Source organism: Capra hircus, chromosome 16 (genome assembly GCF_001704415.2).
Source record: "Capra hircus breed San Clemente chromosome 16, ASM170441v1, whole genome shotgun sequence".
NCBI lineage: Eukaryota > Metazoa > Chordata > Mammalia > Artiodactyla > Bovidae > Capra > Capra hircus.
Window position 1 is genome coordinate 8676250 of NC_030823.1, and position 22065 is coordinate 8698314.

A 22065-nucleotide genomic window follows, 5' to 3' on the forward strand; every position below is an offset into this window, starting at 1 on the left:
AGTTGAATAGGGAGGGCTCAAATAAGGTTAAAGCAATTTCAAGAAAAATATAATGTTTCCCATAATTGTAACCCATAAAATTTTCACTGATGCCTAGTTATGGATTATGATGACCTATTTTGTATATTTATTGTTAAATACCTGTATGTTCTAAATTCCAGTGACAAAGTGTGCTTCATTTTTTTACACAGGGATAAAAAGAAGCAATATTGCTTCCCTAGAGGGTAATTGCTATCTTTTTTTAGAGTATAGTTGTTTATTCAGAATTCTTTTTACCAGAGTCTCAAATAGCATTTCTGTAAATCACACAAGCAGTGATAATTGATTTTCATAGTGATAAATTAGTTAATATGACATATTGAAGAACTTTTTGATCATTAAAGACACAAAATGATTAGATTAGTTTTAGTGTTAAGTATTAAACACCATGTATCTTTTGGGGGGTACAATATCTTATTCATAGAGATGTCCATGTCCCTCTTGCCTGGGAAAGGCTGATTAACCATCCATTGTATTAGCATATGTTGGATTGAAAGGGATCTTCTTTCTTTTTAATGGCTTCATCTGTGTCATATTTTAAAAACATGGATCTGGATAGTAGCTGAATCCATCCTGATCATGTTCAGTATTAGGAAACCAGTATCCTTTGCACTGGTCTCCCCATGTATCTGCTTCCATGCCTCCTTACTCCCCAAAATATCTCTCAAAAATTTAGGATAATATTTCTAAAATAAGTTTTAGTGTGGGGTCATGTTTTTTGTATCTCTTTAATTCACTTTGATGAGACCTGTACATTAAAATTCTATACTATGATGCTTAAAATATGTAAAAATTGTTACTGTGCTTTGCAGAATTTATTGATTATAATTAAAGCAGTACAAAGTTATGAGATACTTTTAATTTTAGGGAGATTTTAAAAGATAAGGAGAGTAGTGAAAAAAAATTATAAGGGGTGATGGAAGGCAGAGACAGAGATGGAGTAAGTAGAGAAAATGGCTTATATTCTAGGATAATACAGAAAGTTTAAGCAAAAAATAGTAAAGAGACAGGGAGTTTACACAATGGACTTGTCTTTGGATAATTGCTTGAGTTTTTGTTTGAAATCCCCAGGGAAGCTGAGCTGGGTGAGTTAAATGAAGTTATCATATTAGAGATAAAAAGCTTAGTCTGCATATATTTAACATCGTTTACAAATGATTCAGATGGATTGTGTGAAGCTAAAACAATTTCAAGGAATCAATGGACAGTAAGGGATTATGTTTCATTGAAAGGGACACATGTTCTTTTTAAATACAGGAATGATAATTAGGAATTACTGGAGATGGACAATTTTGTAACTGTATACATTTTCTATGCAAATTGCATTTTTAATTGAAAATTTTCTCAAATATTTACTTGTTATTTTTTATCCTAATTGGTTTACTTCATTATTTTAAAAAGGGAATTACATACTCTAAAATTGTGTTTTCTAAATAAGAAGCCAGCTTTGTGTTAAAAGCACTGACTCTGAAATCAGTCCACTTGAGCTGAATGCCTGGCTTTGCTGATTGCCCACATTTATGAACCTTGAGCAAGTTAACAAATTTGTGTGCCTGGGGGTGGTGATCTTTATCATGGGATTAGTATTAGTACCTAGATCAACAAGTTGTCATGAGGTTTAAATAGTCAACTGTGTTCAAAGTTTCCTTGGTCTCTCTTTTATATATTTATGGTTTGGCAAAATTTTAATCATGTGGATAATTTAAAGATGTATTGGTGATTGCTATGAAATTCATATAACTGTCATTTCCTTACTATACATTTGTTTCCTGAGTTGTTATTTTGTTTTTATATCACACCATCTTGCTTTTAGGGCTTCCCTGGTGACTCAGCAGTAAAGAATCCACTTGCAATGCAGGAGTTGCAAGAGATGCAGGTGTGATCCCTGGGTCGGGAAGATCCCGGGAGAGGAAGGCATGGTGACCCTATTCAGTATTCTTGCCTGGGGAATACCAGATAGAGGAGCCTGGCAGTCTACAGTCCACAGCATTGCAAAGAGTTAGACATGACTGAAGAGACTTAGCACACATGCATCTTGCATTTAGGATAGATTTGTGTTGCATACACTGATAATGACTGATAAATAATAGTTTTATTATTTATCACTGATAAATCATAGTTTTATTTCTTTTCAGTGTTTTCACAAAGTAAATATAAATATTAATTTCTGTTGTTGATATTTGTTGTTTTATTTTTGGCTATGCTGAATCTTCACATTTCAGGCTTACTCTAGTTGTGAATGGGGGCCACTCTTCAGTTGTGGTGGCTTCTTTTGTTGTGCAGCATGTGCTCTAGGACACTCAGGCTTCAGTGTTTGCAGCAGAGTATTTGCAGCATGGAGCTCAGTAATTGTGGACTCTAAAGCCCAGGCTCAATATTTGTGGCCCATGAGCTTAGTCGCTCTTCAGCACTTGGAATCTTCCTAGACCAGGAATCAAATATGTCTCCTACATTGGCAGGTGGATTCTTCACCACTCAGCCACCTATCACCCTATCACTAATATTTAAGGCTGATATTTTGGATACATTTAAAAGTGGTTTATTTACCACATTCATATTAAAAATCATAGAATTTGATCAAAGCATATGAATGTTCTGTATCTTACTAGGTGTAATTATTTATACTATTTAAACAACTATAATTGAGACCGCATGTCTCCTATGTCTGACTCTCTGCTTTAGAGGAAATTAATCAGATGAATTAAATATTACATGAATGCTACTATAAAGAAAAGCTATGCCTTCAATCTCAGCAGGCTTGTAAATATATACGTGTAGTTAGTTTTCATGCCTTTCCAACATTTAAACACATGATACCTTTCCAATCATGATACCTTTATCTCAAGCACCCACGTTACTTATTTGATCTTTTAGGTATATTTTGTGCGTTTGGTATACTTCTGTGATGGCCCACAATGACGGCTGTTTCCTAGGACTGACAAACTGTAAACTATCCCCTTAAATTGAGGTTGGAACTGATAGATAAAGACAGAAGTTGTTTGTCACTTCATGATTAGATTATAAATGTTATGAAGTCTGTCTTGCAACCAGATTCTATTAACCTTTCATCTTACAGATTTGATGAAGCAGATTGTCACATTTGAGAGATCATGATATATGAAACCAAGGGTGGCCTCTGCCCAACCACCCACCAGGAAGTAAATGCTGTCAACAACCACTAGGTGCACCTAGAAGAGGATCTTCCCCTATTTGAGCCTTCAGATGAGACTGCAGATCTAAGCCTACGCTTAGGTTATGCCCATGGCTAACTTCCTGAATCACAGAAACTAAGAAATGATAAATGTATGTTGTTTTAAGTCATTAATTCTTGCATCAATTTGTAACACAGCAATAGACAATAATACACTGTGCCACACAAAAACAGCAACAACACTAATAATAATATAAGGATAAGAATGAGAATATACTCCAGTCTCATTAAGTCAAGTGGTTTCCTTAGTGTGGAAAGGTACTTTGTAGTTTTGTTAGTACAAATTCAACTGCAATCATAAGGCATCAATATTGATTACTAATTATCTATGGAAGCAAACACAAATACATTTTCTATACATTATAAATTGTTTAGAAGTCAAATATGTAGAAAAGATCATATTTTCATTTGGGGGAGTTTTTTGCACAAAATAATTTGGATTAGGCTTAAAACAATTAGTCAAAAGAAGATTTGCTTAAGACACATGGTAATTTTCCTGTTATTTCACTTTGTATACACACAGGCAATTATCATATTCCAAGGACTTTCCCAGTCACACTTCTCAAATGTAATTATATAATCAAAATCACATATGAATACTGTTAAGCTCAGCCATGACCTAGTCACCATAGTTGAGAACCAGAATAGCAACATCACTTTGAAGCTTTCTGACTGCTCCTCTTTATTATATCTCAATTGTAAATTTTATGGTTATCATCTCACTTTAAAAAGAGTTTGTGACACAGGTCTATAATTCTCAAATGTATTTTCTCTGATGAATATGCATAAAATAATAAAAAGCCAGTTTATATGACTGGCCTACAAAAATTGACTGTATGGAAAATTAATGAGATACACTCTTCAGACATCACAGGTAAAATAAATATCTATATAATATTTATCACAGTCAGTATAGACATAATTTAATGTTTTAAATCTGAGGGGAGATAAAGGAAAACTGTAGCTGCTTGTTCTGTTTTATTGCAATAAATTTCCAATTAAAATCTCCCAATCCTATGACTACAGTAAATCATGAAAGGAAACACCTAGAAAATACTTTAGAAATAATCATTAAGCATTTTAATGTGTCATATACCTTTAAAGGGATTCCTAGCTGGTTCAGTGGGTAAAGACTCCACCTGTAATGCAGGAGACTCAAGAGACCCAGTGCAATCCCTGGGTCAGGAAGATCCCCTGGGAGAGGAAATCGCAACCCACTGCAGTATTCTTGCATGTAAAATCCCTTGAACAGAGGACCCTGGCAGGCTACAGGCCATAGGGCCACAAAGAGTCAGACAAGGCTGAAGCAACCGAGCAATAATATCTTTAAAATTATCAAGGTTTGCATTCTTTTGGATATGTCATATTTTCCTTGGTGACTGGGTTGTACTGGGAAACTTAGTGCAAAATTAGTGTAACCTGGAGAAATAGTTGTTTCCATCTTGTAACAGGTCATATAAGAATAAAATTAAGCAGAGTAGGTTTGAATGACTGATGGAACTAGAACTAACAATATCACAGAAGTTACATGTCATTTACATGACTGAATGGTATTATTTTAGTGTCATTTGGGCTTTGCAGTTTTTAATATACTGCAATTGTATATTAGCTGCAATCACCTTTTTGGGGAAAGCAGACTGACAATTTAAGAGAAACAAGCTGCATGCCGAAGCTTCAGTAGATACCATGTTTACATATCCATAAGAAAGACACAAAGCAGGAAACTAAATAGCATGTATAACAACAGGATATACAGATATCTTGTTGCTCCCAGGTAGATTTTTGATGGCCTGAAGATAAGCATGGTTAAGAAAGAGAGGCCTGAGTGTGTGTTGATAGCCTCTTGATGGAAACCACCAGTACTAGGTTCTTTTGTCTTTAATATCTTCTTAATCATATAGCCCTTAGGCACACTGGCCTGAGCTCATTTTCGAGTCAGCTGCCTCTTATCTAGGCTATATACCAATTACTGGATCTTCAAGATAGGATGGGTGTATGTGTGCCTGCTCAGTCATGTCCAACTCTTTGTGACCACCAGACTCTTCTGTTCATGGGGTTTTCCATGCAAAAATACTACTGTGGATTACCATTTCCCCAAGAATCAAAGCCATGTCTTCTGCTTTGGCATAAAGATTTTTTTATCACTACAGTACCAGGGAAGCCCCTTAGATACTTAATCTTGTAGGGAGTTCTTGGCCAGATTCTCTCTACCTGGACCTGGAAATTCCAAGTTTGTTTGGTTAATAAATTAAGAGAGACTGGCCAAGTATCATGTCCTAAAAAATGTTGAAGAGAGAGAAACAGTCAAGGAGCAAACTGTACAATCTTCTTCAGGTGTACAATCTTTCTTCCTATGTATACTTTGAAGTTGTTATGTCACAAAACAATTTTAAAGACTAAAAGTTGGTCATTTTCCTTATAAAATGATTCAGGATGTAATAACTGATTCTACTGGTTTTTAGCTCCAGTCCTTTAGTTCTTACTATGTACCATTGGACCTTCATTTGACTTATTTTTGGCCATGCTGCACTACATGTGGGATCTTAGGTTCCTATCCAAGCATCAAACCCATACTCTCTGCTCTAGAAGTGTGGAATCATAACCACTGGACTGCCAGGGAAGTTCCCTATTTGATTTTCTTTAAGGCATAAGGAAGAGGATGTGATAAAAAACCAAGTGGTGAAAGAGTTAATAAAGACTGTTAAATTAACTTGAAGTAATCCTGTTATGTGGGAGTCCAGAGAATGAAGGAACTGTATGGTAGATAAAGCTAGAGAAGTAGGCAGTAGTAAAACATGGAGGGCCTTGCATGTCAGAATACTGGAATGTTTTTCTGTTATAAAAAGCCACTGTTGGTTTTTCTTCAGTCGCTAAGCCGTGTCTGACTCTATGTGACTCAATGGACAGCGGCATGCCAAACTCCTCTGTCCTTCACTGTCTCCCAGAGTTTGCTCAAATTCATGTCCATTGAGTCAGTGACACTATCTAACCATCTCATCCTCTGCTTACCTTTTTCTTGTTTTCTCTAATCTTTCGTAGCATCACGGTCTTTTCCAATCCCATCAGGTGGTCAAAGTATTGGAGCTTCAGCTCAGCATCAGTCCTTCCAGTGGATATTCAGGGTTGATTTCCTTTGGAATTGACTGATTTGATCTTATAGTTCAAGTGACTCTCAGGAGTCTTCTTCAAATCCATAATTCGAAAACAATTCTTTGGCACCCAGCCTTCTTTATGTTCCCACTCTCACATCCATACATGACTACTGGAGAAACCATAGCTTTGACAATCAAAAAGCAATATCAGAGAAATTGTGGCTAGACTGCAGTAAATCTCTAAGGAAAATGATGAAGTGAAGGAAACTCAAAGAATGAGGACATTAACCAGGAAAGCATTCACTGGACATCTCATTAATCTGCTTATTTATATAAAGTGTACATATAATCAACTTCATTGCAATTATGATCACATAATTATATACTTAACATGATACTTAAAAACAATGAAGATAGCATTTAACCTTAATAGCATAGCAAGTCTTATAAAAAAAATGATCAGGTGAATATTGACAGAATGTGAGAAGGAAAATCTACTAATTCCAGTTGTATTTCACAATGCATTGTCAAAAGAAAATAGATTTGCAAGCTAAGAAATAGAATACTGTCAAGAAAACTGAGGAATCTACTGAACTTATATTTTATCTCCACTTTATTTTATCTTTAAATATATTAAACTGTTTTCAGCTAGTGTATAAAAATATAATTAAATTTTTATTAATAGAGCTCATCAAAGATACAGGCTAAGTTAAACTTCTTATCTTAATAGTGTATATTTCCTTATTCTTAAGAATGGTTTGTTTTTTTGATTAAAGTCTGTGTTGTCTGATATTGGTCTGATATATTAATAATTGTTATATATCAAATCATATAATATCCAACTTTACAAAGAGTGTCACATTTCTGATTATCATTGCTATTCCATGCTGTATTTCAGCCATCTTATTTTGTGTGATTCATTAAGCCCCTTTTATGCTTATTCATCATATTTTCTTCATTTGTAGTAAGGTTTTCTTTCATTTTATTTGTCCAATTTATCTGTTTAAAAGTTATATCTTCTGACCAGTGCAGTTTGATCCCTGAAGCAGGGCGCTCAAAGCCAGTGCTCTGGGACAACCCAGAGGGATGGTGAGGGAGGTGGGAGGGGAGGTTCAGGACAGGGAGACACATGTGCACCCATGGGTGATTCATGTCAATGTATGGCAATAACCACCACAATACTGTAAAGAAATTATCCTCCAAACAAAATTAAAAAATTAATTAAAAGTTTTAAATCTTCTAATTAAATATTACCCTTGGAATTTTACTGTACTATATTAACAGAATGTAAGGAATTATAAAATGAATAAATACCTTATTTTTATCCTCACAAAAATCAGGGTTCTAGAATGCTCTGAATTCCCCCTCTCTAGGCTTGCATACAAATAAAGTAGCTTAATTTACTCCTAACTTTATTTAAATAACTCTATTGTTCATTGTTCTACAGGAGAATTTGTGGTTTGTGAAGTTTCATTTTACATGTATACTGTCACTACCAAATTAAATAAAAATCCACAGCTTTTCCCAGCTAGCAAAGACATCAAATTAACAAAGTATGTAAAATATTTGTAACAAGTACTTTTAATTAAAATTTAATAGATTGAGTGTACTTTAAAATTTAAAAAGAGCCAACATAAATAAAAGTGCCATAATAGATAAATTAATCATGACAAGAACATTAAAATGATATTCACAAAAATGTTTGGTAATGATTCTCAATATATCAAGAATATTAAAAGCAGAAAGGGAAAGCAACAAGTAACATGCAAGTGAAACCCCATATGTTTAACAGCTGATCTTTCAGCAGAAACTCTGAAGGCCAGAAGGGAATAGCAGGATATATTTCAGGTATTGAAAGGGAAAGCCCTGCAAGTAAGAATACTCTAACTATCAAGGATCTCATTCAAAATTGATGCAGAAATCAAAAGCTTTACAGACAAGCAAAAGTTAAGAGACTTTAGCACCACCAGATCAGCTTTGCAACTAATGTTAATGGGACTTATATAGTCAGTAAATACAAGTGAAGAAAAAGATCTGCACAAACAAAACCCAAACAATTAAGAAAACGGCAATATTAACATACATATCAATAATTGCTTTAAATATAAATGGATTAAATGCTCCAAACCAAAAGACACAGACTGCCTGAATGGATATAAAAACAAGACCCACATATATGCTGTCTACAAGAAACCCACTTCAGACCTAAAGACATATATAGACTGAAAGTGAGAGGATAGGAAAATATATGCTATACAAATGGAAATCAAAAGAAAGCTGGAGAATCCTAATATCAGACAAAACTGACCTTAAAATAAAGAAGATTGCAAGAGATAAGGAAGGACACTACATAACGATCAAGGGATTAATCCAAAAGGAAGACATAACAATTGTAAATATCTATGCATGCAACATAGGAGCATCTCAATACATAAGACAAATATGAACAGATATAAAAGGAGAAATTGACAGTAACATAATAACAGTAAGATATTTTAATGCCCCGCTTACAACAGACAGATCATCAAAACAGAAAATAAAAAAACATGAGTTTCAAATGATACACCATGCAAGAGAGATCTCATTGATATATTCAGGACATTCCATCCAAATTCAGAAGAATGCAACTTATTTTCAAGTGCACATGCAACATTCTCTAGGAGAGACTACCTCTTGGTTCACAAATCAAACCTCAGTAAATTTAAGAAAATTGAAATTGTATCAAGTATCTTTTCTGACCACAATGCCATGAGACTAGATATCAATTACAAGCAGATTAAAAAAAAAAAAACACACACACACACCTGCAAAAAACACATGGAAACTAGATAATCCATTTCTAAATAATGAACAGATTATGGAAGAAATCAAAAGGGAAATAAAAACAAAATTCTTAGAAACAAATAATAATGAAAAGATGACAATTAAAAACCTATGGGATACAGAAAAATCAGTTCTAAGAGGAAGTTTATAGCAATATGTTCCTACCTCAATAAACAATGAAACTATTGAATAGACAACATAACTTTACACTAAAACAAAAGGACAAAGAAGAAGAACAACAACAAATCACCAGAAAGAAAGAAATCATGAAGATCAGAGCAGAAATAAGTGAAAAAGAAATTAAAGAAACAGTAGTAAAAATTAATGACTATTGAAAGATTAATTAATTCTCTTTTGAGAATTAATTCTTTCTTAAGAAATCTGTATGCAGATCAGGAAGCAACAGTTAAAACTGGACATGGAACAAAGACTGGTTCCAAATCTGGAAAGGAGTAGATCAAGGCTGAATGTTGTCATCCTGCTTATTTAACTTACATGCACAGTACCTAATGAAAATACAAAAGATTATAAGAGACTCATATGAGCAACTATTTGGCAATAAAATGGACAACCTGGAAGAAATGGAAAATTTCTTAGAAAAGTTCAATCTTCCAAGACTGAACCAAGAAGATTTAAAAGTTATAAACAACCAAATTACAAGCACTGAAATTAAAACTGATAAAAAAAAAATCTCCCCCAAAACAAAAGCTCAGGACCAAATAGCTTAACAAGTGAATTCTTCAAACATTTAGGGAAGAACTAATGCCTATCCTTTTAAAACTCTTACAAAAAATTACAGAGGAAGGAAAAATTCCAAACTCATTCTGCAAGGCCACCATCATCCTGACATCAAAAACAGAAAAGACATCACAAAAATAGAAAAGTACAGGTCAATATTACTAGTGAACATAGATGCAAAAATCCTCAACAAAATTCTAGCAGAGTTCAACAACATAGTAAGAAGCTCATACACAATGATCAAGTTGTGTTTATTCCAGGGATTCAAGGATTCCTCAATATATGCAAATCAATCAATGTAATACACCATATTAACAAATTGAAAGATAAAAACCATATGGTAGTCTCAATAGATGCAGAAAAAACCTTTGACAAAATTCAGGACCCAGTTATGATTAAAACTCTTCAAAATGTGGGCATAGAAAGAGCCTACCTCAACACAGTAAAGGTCTTATATGATAAACCCACAGCAATCATTATTCTCAATGGTGAAAACCTGAAAGCATTCCCTCTAAGATCAGGAACAAGACAAGGAGTCCACTCTCACCACTATTATTCAATATAGTTTTGGAAGTCCCAGATAAGGCAATCAGAGAAGAAAAAGAAATAAAAGAAATTCAGATTGGAACAGAAGAAGTGAAGCTCTCAATGTTTGCAGATGACATGATATTATACATAGAAAATCCTAAAGAAAATAGCAGAAAATTACTAGAGCTAAACAGACTGGTTCCAAATAGGAAAATGAGTACATCAAAATTGTATACTGTCACCCTGCTTATTTAACTTGTATGCAGAACATCATAACAAACTCTGGGCTGGAGGAAGCACAAGCTGAAATCAAGATTGCCGGGAGAAATATCAATAACTTCAGATATGTAAATGACACCACCCTTATGGCAGAAAGTGAAGAACTAAAGGGCCTCTTGATGAAAGTGAAAGAGGAGAGCAAAAAGGTTGGCTTAAAGCTCAACATTCAGAAAATGAAGATCATGGCATCTGGTCCCATCACTTCATGGGAAATAGATGGGGAAGCAGTGACTGACTTTATTTTTCTGGGCTCCAAAATCACTGCAGATGGTGATTGCAGCCATGAAATTAAAAGAGGTTTACTCCTTGGAAGGAAAGTTATGACCAACCTAGATAGCATATAAAAAGCAGATACATTATTTTGCCAACAAAGTTCCATCTAGTCAAGTCTATGGTTTTTCCAGTGGTCATGTGCAGATGTGAGAGTTTGTCTGTGAAGAAAGCTGAGCACTGAAGAATTGATGCTTTTGACCTGTGGTGTTGGAGAAGACTCTTGAGAGTCCCTTGGGCTACAAGGAGATCCAACCAGTCCGTTCTAAAGGATATCAGTCCTGGGTGTTCATTGGAAGGACTAATGCTAAAGCTGAAGCTCCAGTACTTTGGCCACCTCATGCGAAGAGTTGACTCATTGGAAAAGACTCTGATGTTGGGAGGGATTGGGGGCAGGAGGAGAAGCGGACGACAGAGGATGAGATGGTTAGATGGTATCACTGACTCGATGGACATGAGTTAGAGTAAACTCCAGGAGCTGGTGATGGACAGGGAGGCCTGGCGTGCTGCTATTCATGGGGTCGCAAAGAGTTAGATACTACTGAGGAAGTGAACTGAACGGAACTGAACTGAAGGAGACAAAAGAACTATATACAGAAAATTACAAGACGCTGATGAAAGAAATCAAAGGTGACATAAACAGATGAACAGATAGTCCATGTTCCTAGGTAGGAAGAATCAAAATTGTGAAAATGACTATGCTACAAATGCAATCTACAGAGTCAGTGTGATCCCTATCAAGTTATCAATGGAATTTTTCACAGAACTAGAACCAAAAATTTCACAGTTCATATGGAAACACAAAAGACCCCTAACAGTCAAAGCAGCCTTGAGAAAAAAAGAATGGAGCCAGAGGAATCAGCGTTCCTGTTTTCAGATTATACTACAATGCTACAGTCATCAAGACAGTACAATACTGGCACAAAAACAGAAATATAAACCAATGGAACAAGGAGAAAGCCCAGAAATAATCCCATGCACCTATGAGTACCTTATTTTTGACAAAGGAGACAAGAATATACAATGGGGCAAAGACACCTTCTTCAACAAATGGTGCTGGGAAACCTGGACAACTACATGTAAAAGAATGAAATTAAAACACTTCCTAACACCATACAGAGAAAGCAATGGCAACCCACTCCTGTACTCTTGCCCGGAAAATACCATGGGTGGAGGAGTCTGGTAGGCTGCAGTCCATGGGGTCTCTAAGAGTAGGACCCGACTGAGCAACTTCACTTTCACTTTTTACTTTCATGCATTGAAGAAGGAAACGGCAAACCACTCCACTGTTTTTGCCTGGGGAATCCCAGGGACAGGGGAGCCTGGTGGGCTGCCATCTATGGAGTCGCACAGAGTCAGACATGGCTGAAGTGACTTAGCAATAGCAGCAGCAGCAGCAACAACACCATACAGAAAGATAAACTCAAAATGGATTAAAGACCTAAATGTAAGACCAGAATCTATAAAACTCTTAGAGGAAAAACATAGGCAGAACATGTGATGAGCTAAATCAAAGCAAGATCCTCTATGAACCTCTTAGAGTAATGGAAATTAAAACAAAAATAAAAAGTGAGACCTAATTAAATTTAAAAGCTTTTTCACAGCAAAGGAAACTACAAGCAAGGTGAAAAGACAACCTTCCGAATGAGAGAAAATAATAGAAAATGAAACAACTGACAATGGATTATTTTCCAAAACAGACAAGCAGCTCATACAAGTCAATACCAGAAAAACAATAATCCAATCAAAAGTGGGAAACAGACCTAAACAGACATTTCTCTAAGTAAGACATACAGATGGCTAACAAACTTATGTGGCAATACTGAACATTGCTCATTATTAGAGAAATGCAAATCAAAATTACAATGAGACATCACCTCACACTTGTCAGAATGGCCATCATCAAAATGTCTACAAACAATAAATGTTGGAGAGGCTGTAGAGAAAATGGAACCTACTTGCACTATTCCTAGGAATGTAAATTGATACAGCCACTAAAGATGTCATAGGGATTCCTTAAAAAACCAGGAGTAAAACCAAAACATGACCCAGCAATCCCACTCCTAGGCATATACCCTGAGGAAAACATAATTGAAAAGGACACATGTACCCCAATGTTCACTGCAGCATCATTTACAATAGCTAGAACATGGACACAACCTAGATGTCCATCAAGAGATGAATGGATAAAGAAACAGTGGTACATATACACAGTGGAATATTACTCAGCCATGAAAAGGAATGTATTTGAGTCAGTTCTAATGAGGTGGATGAACTTAGAGCCTATTACACAGAGTGAAGTAAGTCAGAAAGAGAAAGATAAATATTGTATACTAATGCATATATATGGAATCTAGAAATGTGGTACCGATGAATTTATTTTCAGGGCAGCAGTGGAGAAACAGACATAGAAAACAGACTTATGGACATGGGGGAGAGGGGAAGGGAAGGTGAGATGTATGGAGTGAGAAATGTGGAAACTTACATTACCATATGTAAAATAGATAGCCAATGGGAATTTGCTGTATGACTCACAGAACTCAAACAGGGGTTCTGTACCAACATAGAGGGGTGGGTTCAGAAGGGAGATGAAAGGAATGTTCAAGAGAGAGGAGGCATGTGTATACCTCTGGCTGATTCATGTTGATTTTTGACAGAAAACAACAAAATTCTATAAAACAATTATCCTTTAATTAAAAAGTAAATTTAAAAAATCTTAGAATATTCATTCAAAATAACGTGTTTGAGAATTATATACTCCCAGTCTAACCTTTCACAGTTTTTATTTCTTTTTTATTTAACTTTTTCTATAACATTTGTTGAAAAACAGAGACTTGTATATAGCAATAGGCTTCTAACTTTGGTCAGTTGCAGAAACATCATTCACTTTATGTCTTGACTCTCATTTCAGAGACGACCCATGTGCAGAGAAAGATCTCCATGCTTCCAAGATATTTTTTTATGTTTACCCTAGGCTCTCTGTGATTTCTTAACTCCAAAGAAAGCCACAATCTGCCAAACATAAATATAACCCAGAGGCTTGAGTTGGCTTTTCACCAAATACTTAACAAAAACGTTCAAGTTGGGAGAAAATCATTTAAAGATACCATATCTTAAACCATATCTTTAACTGACACTTCCAAATGTTGGTCCTGGAAGTTTATGATGATATTGCAACCCTCAGATCTTCCTACAGAGAAAGTAATTAAGAATTTAAGGAAGTGCTCACAAATCAGGTAATACACAGAAGACCTATAGCCTCAGTATCAAATGTTTCGACAAGAGTGTGATTTCTTCAGTCACACATCCCAAGTTGTTAGACACCAGAGAATATGTATCTTCTATAGTGTCAGGAAACACTAGCCGAGCTAAGGTTTCAATTTGTTGTACTTGAATTCAATTAGTTGTACTAATTCTCAAAATTAGTCTCAAAATAGTATTTCATTAGATATATTAGAACCTTTGGTGGTAACCATAATGAGAGGAGAAAATTAAGACTTTATAAGTATTTTCAGTGTGTGCTCAGTTGCTCAGTCTAATCCAACTCTTTGTGGCCATATGGATTGTAGCCCACCAGGCTCCTCTGTCCATGGGGTTTTCCAGGCTAGAATATTGCAGGGGTTAGCATTTCCTTCTCTAAGGATTTTCCCAATTCAGGGATCAAACCCACGTCTCCAAAGGCAGATTCTTTACTACTGAGCCACCTGGGAAGGCCCATTTTTAGTGCATTTAGCCCCAAATTTTGGATTTTTAAGACATAAAAACGTACCCAACATCATTACATCTTTAATTTCCTTTATCCAATTAGCTTGAAAAACTTTGTTATGTTTGGGTATCAAAAACGTCCTTTGACATTTGAGGATTTATATACATATTTTAGAAATTAATTTGCTGTCATAAAATCCCATACATTTTCAGAAGTCAGGTATATTGATTTATCAACACTTTATAAAGAAATACATTAAGGTATTTCCTATAGAAAGGATTTTTATTTCTAATATCATGTGCTACAGTAGGAAACTCACAGAAGTCCAAGTCAAACTAGGTAGCCTGAAACATAACATGTTAACAAATATCATGGGTGACTTTTAAGTGTATATATATACAGTAAATAGTGTAAAGGTATGACAGATTCCTAAAAATGATAGACAAAAAAATATATGAACAGCTCTGATGTTAAAAGGATGCATGAGCACTGGCTTTGGGTTCCCTGCATGTGTATGACTGTGATTGATGTAGAGCAGAAACCATTACAATATTGTAAAGTAATTATCTGCTGATTAAAAATAAAATAAATAACCAAAAAGAGATACATGAAAATTGTCTCTGCTATTTCAGATGACTTGAAGGTATAAAAACAGTTTAATAAGCATAAACTACAAATTATATAATATGAACACATGTTTATAAAATGTTAAGAAGAGTCTAGCATGTAGTATATGCTATCTAAAATATTTCAAGTGCAATCATTATTTATACCCGATTAGATACACTATCTAGAAGACCTCATAGAAGCAATTTAAGCATAGTTTTACATTATAATATTGTTTTCTCTGACAGTGAGAAACCTGGTTATTATTTTCCATGAAATATTTACTGATTTTCAACACTGGTAAAAAAGGAGCTTATTTCTGAATTTTTAACCCATATTACTTGAACCACAAATTTACCAACCTGTCTTTAGATTTGTGTGGTTTTCTTATGTGTATTCTGTTATCTGATTTGTTTTGTCTTTAGTTTTATATTTGCAATCATAAAACTGATTTCCAAAGTGACTTAGATTAGTTTTTCCTTCTCCATCCCTTCTAGTGTGGTAATGTGATTCATTAAGCTTATATGTCACCATCTGTATTAATATTGACCCTTATTGACATTTTTTATTCAGATACAGTAAAATTAGTCAGCATATTAAAAAGCAGAGACATTACTTTTTCAATAAAGGTCCGTCTAGTCAAGGCTATGGTTTTTCCAGTAGTCATGTATGGGTGTCAGATTTGGACTATAAAGAAAGCTGAGCACTGAAGAATTGATGCTTTTGAACTGTGGTGTTGGAGAAGACTCTTGAGAGTCCCTTGGACTGCAAGGAGATCCAACCAGTCCATCCTAAAGAGATCAGTCCTGGGTGTTCATTGGAAGGACTGATGTCGAAGCTGAAACTCCAATACTTTGGCCACCTGGTGTGCAGAGCTGACTCATTTGAGAAGACCCTGATGCTGGGGAAGATTGAGGGCAGGAAGAGAAGGGGACAACAGAGGATGAGATGGTTGGATGGCATCACCAACTCAATGGACATGGGTTTGAGCAAGCTCATGGAGATAGTGAAAGACAGGGAGACTTGGCGTGCTGCGGTTCATGGGGACGCAAAGAGTAGGACACAACTGAACGACTGAACAGCAACAGTTTCATTGTTTCCTATTTAGAATATTTTATATCTAGAACAAATCTTAAAGCAGATGCAAATTCTGTCAGAATTTATATTGCTCTGCCTAATGAAATAGTTAATAGAATTTTAAAGTTTAATGGCCTTTGGAAGATCCATTAAGCCCTATCATTTACGAGTGAAAGTAGTATTGTTAAGAGGTGAATTTCACATTATAAAAGGAAGAAAAGTAAACCTTTTTTTAAAAAAATCTCTAAATGGCAAGTATATTTTTTGTTTGTTTTCCTCACTTTGTATATCAGTCTGTATCACAGTCTTTGGAATACAATACAGATCATTATTATGCACTCAATACTATGAAGTCCTTACCTAGTGAACTAGGTATTTTGCTAGATATTTGGAATACTAAATTGAACAAAATTAACTCTTCTTGAGTTTCAGTCCAAAGATCAGTGTGTTGGGAATAAGCAGGCTTTATAATTAAATATATTATATAATCTAATACTTGGTCAGTTCAGTTCAGTGGCTCAGTCGTGTCTGACTCTTCGTGACCCCATGGACTACAGATTGCCAGGCCTCCCTGTCCATCACCAACTCCCGGAGATTACTCAAACTTATGTCCATTGAGTCGGTGATGACATCCAACCATCTCAACCTCTGTCATCCCCTTCTTCTTCTGCCTTCAATCTTTCCCAGCATCAGGGTCTTTTCAAATGAGTCAGCTCTTTGCATCAGGTGGCCAAAGTATTGGAGCTTCAGCCACAGCATCAATGCTTCCAAAGAATATTCAGGACTGATTTCCTTTAGGATAGACTGGTTGGATATCCTTGCAGTCCAAGGGGCTCTCAAGACTCTTCTCCAACACTGCAGTTCAAAAGCATCCATTCTTCTGCACTCAGCTTTCTTTATAGTCCAACTCTCACATCCATACATGTGAATAGTATGAAATGGCAAAAAGATAGGACACTGAAAGATGAACTCCCCAGGTCTGTAGGTGCCCAATATGCTACTGGAGATCAGTGAAGAAATAACTCCAGAAAGAATGAAGAGATGGAGCCAAAACAAAAACAACACATAATTGTGGATGTGACTGGTGATGGAAGGATAGCCATCATAATCAACAAGAGAGTCTGAAATGCAGTACTTGGATGCAATCTCAAAAATGACAGAATGATCTCTGTTCATTACCAAGGCAAACCATTCAATATCACAGTAATCCAAGTCTATGCCCTGACCAGTAATGCTGTAGAAGCTGAAGTTGAACAGTTCTTTGAAGATCTACAAGACCTTCTAGAACTAATACCCCCCCCAAAAGATGCCCTTTTCATTATAGGGAGCTGGAATGCAAAAGTGGGAAGTCAAGAAACACCTGGAGTAACAGGCATATTCAGCCTTGAAGTACAGAATGAAACAGGGCAAAGGCTAATAGAACTTTGCCAAAAGAACGCATTGGTCATAGCAAACACCCTCTTCCAACAACACAAGAGAAGACTCTACATATGGACAATAACAGATACACACACCAAAACACATTATATTTTATATTAATTACATTGGCTTAATGCATTGAATTTTTTCTTCCTCATATAACTTACATGTCATCAAGGCAGGCCTATCAAAAACATGCATGTGAATTTTACAATGATTGAGTAGACATTTTGCAATATGGATACAAAAGAACATCAGCTGCATTAATACCAACTATAAAATTACAAAATCTAGATTGTTCCAATATTGTTTTCTTGTTCACAGACTTCTAACTAGCAGTGACATCTCCTTTTACAGTCTGAAATCTACTGGGTTTTCTTTGCCATTTCTAATATGACATGGTGTCCTATATATCTTATTTTTTATTTTTTGTGTGTCAATCTTAGCATCAGTATTTGTAGCTACATTTTCCCTTCATGAACTTGCTGCCATTTTAGACAGTTTAGCATTTTGCAACTAATGAAACAGGTGAGAAAATAAACCTTTTTTTTTAATATCAAAGAAAGAAAATACCCACTATTAATTTGCCCCTGAATCCCCTTTTAAATAGGCCACTTTTAAAGTTTAAATTTTATTTTATATTGAAATATAATTGATTTCAATGTTGTGTTAGTTTCATGTGTACAGCAAAGTGATTCTGTGATTCACTGTACACATGAAACTAATCTATATGGGATACATATACATATATACATATATATATGTACACATATGTACATATATGTATATATGTATATCCTTTCTTTTTCAAATTCTTTTCCCATATAGGTTATCATAGAACTTTGAATAGAGTTCCCTGTGCTATATAATAGGTCCTTATTGACTTTCTATATTATGTGTGTGTGTGTTTGTGTATGTTCAGTCATGTCTAACTTTTTGTGACCCCGTGGACTATAGCCTTCCAGGCTCTTCTGGCTGTGGGATTTTCCAGGGCAGCAATGAGTTGCCATTCCCTTCTCCAGGGGATCTTTAAAACCCAGGAACTGAACCTGCATCTCCTGAATTGGCAGGCAGATTCTTTACCATTGCATCTCCTGGGAATCCCATTATAGTAGCTGTTGTCTGTGTTGTTCAGTTGCTAAATTGTGTCCAACTCTTTGCTACCCATCTGCAGCAGGCCAGGCTTCCCTCTTCTTCACTATCTCCTGGAGTTTGGCAGACTCATATCCATTAAGTCGGTGATGCCATTCAACCATCTCATCCTCTGTCGCTCCCTTGTCTTCCTGCTCTCAATCTTTCCCAGCATCGGGGTCTTTTCATCAGGTGAGTCAGCTCTTAGCAACAGGTGGCCAAAGTATTGGGCATTCAGCAGCAAGCCTTCCAATGAATACTCAGGGTTGATTTTCTTGAGGATTGGCTGGTTTGATCTTTTGCTGTCCAAGGAACTCTACAAGTCCAAGAAATAGTACATTATAGTAGTATTCATACATTAATCCCAAACTGCCGATTTATTCCTCCCCACCACCTTTCCCCTTTGGCAAACATAAAATTTTTTTTTGAAGTCTGTGAGTCTGTCATTTTCTGGTAAATAATTTCATTTGTATATTTTTTAGACACCATATGTAAGTAATATTATATGGTATTTGTCTTTGACATGCTTCACTTAGCATGATAATCTCTAGTTTCATCCATGTTGCTAAAATGGCATTATTCATTTCCTTTTTATCACTAATATTGTACTATATGTGTGTACCATATCTTCTTTATCCATTTCTCTATTGATCAACATTAAGGTTGCTTACACACCTTGGCTATTGTGAATAGTGCTGCAATGAACATTGAGGGGCATGCATCTTTTCCCCAGTTTTGTGCCCAGATTTGGGATTGCTAGTCATATTGTAGTTTTATTTTTAATTTTTTAAGCAACTTTCATACTGTTCTCTATAGGGGTCACCAATTTACGTTCCCACTAACAGTATAAGAGGGTTCCCTTTTCTCCACACCCTCTCAGCATTTATTGTTTGTAGACATTTTCATGATGCTCATTTTGACCAGTTTGAGGTGATACTTCATTGTAGTTTTGATTTGTATTTGTCTAATAATTAGTGATGTTGAACATCTTTGCATGTGCATTTTGGCCATCTACATATCTTCCTTGTAAAAATGTCTGTTGAGAGCTTCTGCCAATTTTTTGATTCTTTGCTTGTTTTCTCCTCCCACCTTAAGTTTTTCCAGCATCAGGGTCTTTTCCAATGTCAGTTCTTCACATCAGGTGGCCAAATTATTGGAGTTTCAGCTTCAGCATCAGCCCTTCCAATGAATATGCAGGACTGATTTCCTTTAGAATGGACTGGTTGGATCTCCTTGCAGTCCAAGGGACTCTCAAGAGTGTTCTCCAACATCACAGTCTAAAAGCATCAATTCTTTAGCACTCAGCTTTCTTTTTAGTCCAACTCTCACATCAATACATGACTACTGGAAAAACCAAAGCTTTGACTACATGGACCTTTGTTAGCAAAGTTATGTCTCTGCTTTTTAATATGCTATGTCGGTTTTAGCTTTTCTCCAGTGGAACAGCGTCTTTTAATTTCATGGCTGCAGTCACCATTTGCAGTGGTTTTGGAGCCCAGAAAAATAAAGTCTGTCACTGCTTCCATTGTTTCCTCATCTATTTGCCATGAAGTGATGGGACCAGATGCCATGATCTTAGTTTTCTGAATGTTGAGTTTTAGGACAAATTTTTCACTTTCCTCTTTGACCTTCATCCAGAGGTTCCTTAGTTCTTTGCTTTCTGCCATAAGTGTGGTGTCATCTGCATATCTGAGGTTATTGATATTCTTCCCAGCAATCTTGATTCCAGCTTGTGCTTCATCCAGCCCAGCGTTTCTCATGATGTACTCTGCATATAAGTTAAATAAGCAGGGTGACAATATACAGCCTTGGTGTACTCCTTTCCTGATTTGGAACCAGTCTGTTGTTCCATGCCCAGTTCTAACTGTTGCTTGTTGACCTGCATACAGATTTCTCATGTATGCATGTATGATACTGTAGAAATGTATGAAAATTGATGAAAAATATATGAAGTGATATATATGAAAAAGAATGATACTGGCACAGAATAGTAATATAGATCAATGGAACAGGATGGAAAGCCCAGAAATAAACCCACACACCTACGGTCATTTAACCCACAACAAAGGAGGCAAGAATATACAAAGGAGGAATGTGGAGCTGGGAAAACTAGACAGTTGCATGAAAAAGAAGCCCATTAGAACAGTCTCTAACACCATATACAGAAAAGTAAACTGAAAATGGATTAAAGACCTAAATGTCAATAGACAACTTTTTAATGTGTGGGAGTTTCCCCTGTGTAAGAACTTCAGAATAAGTACTTGTAAACTGAACAATCTACCAAATAACTTTGTGAGCAAATCACACGTGAAGAGCATTAAAAATTTTAATGTTTCTGTTTGTTTATTTTATGAGTCCCTTTTGGTAGTGGTGCATGCTATTTTTATTTGAAACTTTAATTACCTTTGCTTAATTTGCCAGCATAAATCATTCCTGCCTTCTCTGGTAATGAGACACATTAAGTGCTTATAAAATTTCACTGGGAATTTTGCTCATGAAAATCCTTTTGAAATACAACTGATCCATTGTTCAGACACAAAATTTTATTGTGTTCAACCATCCTTAACAAGCACAATGACACCACCCCCACCCCCCTTCATTTTCCCTAGAATCTTAGCATACACCTAGAGTCTACATCAGGGACTTAATAATATTGGACAAGAACCCCTGAGCTATTTGCATATCCTGTGGTTTTTGGTAAACTTGATAAATTCCAAAAGATACTCATTAAAATTTAAATAAAACATAGAATAACATTTATCAGGGGAAAAAACGTGCATTTACTTTCTATGACTGGAATGTTCTTTGCAACAAAATCATGTGCTAGTAATATGGTCTTAAAATTAGTTTGAGCCCTCAGCAAAATTTGAAGGTAGTACCATGTTTCATTGACCCAGCTACTGTTCTAATCGTCAGCATTCTTTTCAGGTTACCTTTCATGATTATGATTCCACGTATCCATTTAGCTGAACTTGTCTTCTATCTTTTAGAGACTATAGAGACAAACACGAACTGCCTTAAGTCACATGCCTTCTGTCAATTCAGAGAACATGCCACCTTACACTAGTGTCCAAATGCTCATTTCAATGTAATTATTAATTATAATTTCTATAGGCCATTTTAATCATTACAAAAATCAAGGTTTT